Source organism: Hevea brasiliensis, chromosome 6 (genome assembly GCF_030052815.1).
Source record: "Hevea brasiliensis isolate MT/VB/25A 57/8 chromosome 6, ASM3005281v1, whole genome shotgun sequence".
In the NCBI taxonomy this organism is placed as follows: Eukaryota; Viridiplantae; Streptophyta; class Magnoliopsida; order Malpighiales; family Euphorbiaceae; genus Hevea; species Hevea brasiliensis.
Window position 1 is genome coordinate 5,954,630 of NC_079498.1, and position 4,447 is coordinate 5,959,076.

Below are 4,447 nucleotides of genomic sequence, written 5' to 3' on the forward strand. Positions count from 1 at the left end.
CAACATATAAAAATTTAAACTTAATCTGAATTCATCATTAGTATTATTTTTTAAACACAAACTCATCCCAAATCCTTTTATATAATACCTAAATTTATTTTATTAAGATTTAATCACCCATAAAAATTCAATCAGTTACAATCTCTACTTCAAACATTATAATTTTAAAAATGATTTTGACACGTGTATTATCCTGATAACCAACATATAAAAAATTAAACTTAACTCAAATTCATCATAAATATTATTTTTTAAATTCAAACCCTTTTATATAATACCAAACTCTTCTTATTAGAATTTAATCACTCATAAAAATTTAATTTATTGCCATCTCTACTTCAAACATTATAATTTTAAATATAACTTTAACTCATGTACCTTTCCAATACTCAACACATAAAAATTTAAATTTAACCCAAATTTATTACGAAATATTATTTTTTAAATTAAAACTCATCCTAAACTCTTTTATATAATATCAAATTCATCTTATTAAGATTTTTTTTTCATGGACATCTTATTAAAATTTAATCATCCATAAAAATTCAATTCATCGCCGCCCCTACTTCAAACATTATAATTTTAAAAACGATTTTGACACGTGTACTGTCCCGATACATGTAACCGTTAATTCTCATGTGCAGGTTTGACCTATTTTTATATTCCTTTTCACGGGAAAAAATCAAATGCTCCTCGCGCGCACAATATCCCAAATGTTTTCTCAAATTTCGCCGTTGGTGCTGCTCGCCTGAATAATTCACAGCTCCACCACCGGCTATCGATGATCCGCTCAGATTATCGGTCATCAGAAGAGGTATGGCTAAACCTTTTACCTTTTAGTCTTCATTTCTAGGGTTAAAGTACCCCTTTCTTTCACCTCTTGCATTCTGTAACTCGAAATTGACTTCAATTACGCAAAATTTAAGCTTTTCTTTTTAGAAAAGACGTTTTTGTAAGGGTAATTGCATCGGTGGTTTCGAGCTTATGGCTTGGTTTACTACTAGAGTTATTGGAAATTTAGATATTTTGTTTTGATTTGGTTAAGAAAACTTCTTATTTTTCTAATCTTTTAATACAGAAGGTAGTTTTTGAAGATCACCATTATCATAAAGAGGAATAGAAACTGTGGAGAAGCAAAATGGTACGTTCTAGATTCTTTTGAAGCTTTTTTCAGGTACACTTCTTTTCATTTTTTTTTTTGGGGTCCAATTTTTTTTTTTTTATTTAGAACTATGCTGTGAGGATTATTCTTATGTACTTTGCTGAGTAATTTTCACCGAAAATGTGTGTTGTATATTTTTGCTGTTGAATGGGTTTTACTGAGCTGTTAGTGTAGAAATGAGGGTTTTTGCCTTTGAATGTCGTTGAATTCTGGGATAGCTTTAATGGGTTTCTGGAACCTCAAAGTTTTTCCAGGGTTTAGGCCTTGTTTGGCTGGGGTAAGTGAGCTAGGGAAGTTGACAGGAAGGGCAAAAAATTGACTTGTTTGGTAGTAAGTGTCCAAGGCGATTTTTTTCTCCACTTCCTAAGTTACGTAATCAAGGCCTTAGTTTCAGTTTCTAAATTTTAAGGTCCTTCTATTAGTATACTCAAATGTTTGAGTAGCTTCATAAATTTACAGTTACCTGGAACGACTGCATATATGGTTTTTGGGAATCAACCCATGACTTAGTTGAATGTTTCATCTTGTTGGAGTTGTAATTTAGTTCATGCCTAGTTAGATTTATGCTTTCCAAGTTATTAGGCTAAAAATTTTAATGCTTTGACATATCATGGTAATAGAATTTGGCTGCTTGGGATTGAGGTTTGCTGTAGGATTTTGTTTTAAGATGGTTATCTATATTCCTATGGCTGTGTTAATAAAAGTTGCAAGTTGAGAAACCTTGTTAGTTTGAGTAGATATTGGAATAGTATTCTAGTGACATTTTAGAAATTTGTAGAAATATTAGTTATGGAGGAACATGAATTTTTCTCATTGTTTTCTTTTTTTGGGTTCTCCTGTTGAGGAGTTGTTCCATGTTTCCTTTTTCTTTTTCCATTTATGAGAAATAATTTCTGATATCCTTATGAAGTTTTATTTGTGTATCTGCACATGCATATGTGCCTATGAATGAAGGAAGCAACTTCTGATCTAATATCTGGCAGTCTTTTCAGGACAAGTGTTTTTGGATGGCAAATGTTGCTGAAAGAGATTCATCTTTTGATAATCCTTCAAGAATTGAACCTAAACGGTCTCACCAGTGGTTTGTACATGCAGCTGAACCTGAGTTGTTCTCAAACAAGAAGCAAGCACTGCTAACACATAACAGCACGTCAAGTTCACAAATTTCCAGTGCAAATATTTCTTCTTGGGATAACTCCACTGGTTTTCAGTCAGTTCCAAACCAATTTATTCACCGGTTATTTGCACCTGAAACAGCAAGATCTGTCAATTTTTCTGAAAGAACATTGTGTCCTGGAACAGATGACTTAAATGCACTTGTTAGTCTCTCTATATCTCACAATTTGGAAGATGCTGAAGCCGGTCTTAGCTACAATGGTTTTAGAAAAGTTAAAAGTCAATCAAGTTAAGGGCTCGGACAATGGTATGCATGATCCAAAGGGACACAGTTTTATCAATGAGAGTAACAGTGATATCTCTACAGGTCATACCTTTAATAGGGAAGATGAAAGTAGTTTTATACCAATGGGGCAGGCCTATGATAAGAAGAATGGCAATATCCCATTAATGGGTCACAGCTACAATGGAGATGCCCACATTGTATCAACATGTAATGCATATATCAAAGGAGATGACAATATTCCAATAAGTGGCACCTACAGTAAAGAAGATGCCAATATGATATCTTTCGGGGGATTTCATGATGCACATGATATTATACGTGTTTGCACAACCATCAACAGTTATGATCAAACATACAATAAATCCTCAGCTCAAACACCGGAAGCAGTTCATGAAAAAGAATTGGATGCATCAAATGCCAATGCAGTTCCAGGTAACTCCCAGGTAGCTAAGTCAAAACCTGAATCTGTTTCCAGGAACAAACAAGAGGTCAAAACAACCCGAAAAGAAGCTCCAAACAGCTTCCCTTCAAATGTCAGAAGTTTCATTTCAACTGGTATGCTGGATGTGGTCCCTGTAAAGTATGTTTCTTTGTCGAGGGAGGTAAGGTCCTTTTTTTTTCCCTCTCCTTATACTTGTTTATTTGTTTATCAGATTTGTTATTTACTGACATTATGTGGTGAATGTAAAAAGGAGCTTCATGGCATTATAAAAGGTTCTGGGTATCTCTGTAGTTGTCAATCATGTAACTACTCCAAGGTGAGCAACTCTTTGGCTTTTAGCATTGCCTTAATAAACTCTTTGAAGTTTGAACCTATCTGATCCAGTTGATAATTTGTACGCAAGGTGCTTAATGCATATGAGTTTGAACGCCATGCTGGTTGCAAGACAAAACATCCGAACAATCATATATGCTTTGAGAATGGAAAGACCATCTATCAGATTGTACAAGAATTAAGGGGCACTCCTGAAAGCCTGTTATTTGATGTAATTCAAACTGTGTTTGGAGCACCTATATATCAGAAATTTTTTCGCATATGGAAAGGTAATGGGTTGTTTTCTTCTTTTTGTATTGAATCTTTGGGATTTGAGCACTCATTCGGCATGCATAGAAGCATATATTTTGTAAAGGCCATTCTGAAGTTGTGGAACAGTCTTGAGCAGGTTTCTAAAAGGGAAACTATGGTAGCAACCACGCTCTTCAACGTTTTCTAAGAAATTGCACTAGATTTTTTTTTTTTTTTATTAGGAAGGGGACTTAGAAGTTTAAACCCTTTTGCCATTTGCTAACTCTTAGTGGCACCGATGACCCTATGCCGTGTCATATCTTTCCCATTTTTCATCTCAGAATCATTTCAAGCAGCAACTCTCGAGCTTCAGCGTATCTATGGAAAGGAAGAATTAAATTTGTAAAAGGAGAATTATCATCAAAATGTATTATGGAATAAACTCTTTCATGCGCATAGAAACAACTAGGACCAACGAATTATATATGCTGTAGAGAATGCTATTTGGGACTGGCCAAATGGTGCTGTAAATATAACGCCAGTTCATGTACAGTTTAGTGTTCTGATTGTGGATTATTGAGATATAGAAAAGAAAGCCACAAAGAAGAGAAAAGGTATGTTCTTATTGCAATGTTATTTGACTGACAATTTTCGCCAGCAATAATTTTTTTATTTTGGCTATCTTGTGACGCAACTATTTAAGTTCGCTTTTCTGTAAATGGCTGGGAATTGGTTCCTTCAGACGCATATGACTGAAAAGAAAAACATGAACAACGTACTGTCGGATCATGGTGGTTTTATTCTCTTTACTTAATTACATGCATATCGTGACGAAGGAGACTGGGTTGTTTTATTTTGAGGACAGTTTAGCTGTAAA

General features: G+C 34.2%; 1 pseudogene; it reads left to right on the forward strand.

Annotated features, from left to right (window-relative positions):
- Positions 1-646: 646 nt before the first annotated feature.
- On the forward strand, positions 647-4,204 carry LOC110645513 (uncharacterized; annotated as a pseudogene).
- The last annotated feature ends 243 nt before the right edge of the window (positions 4,205-4,447 follow it).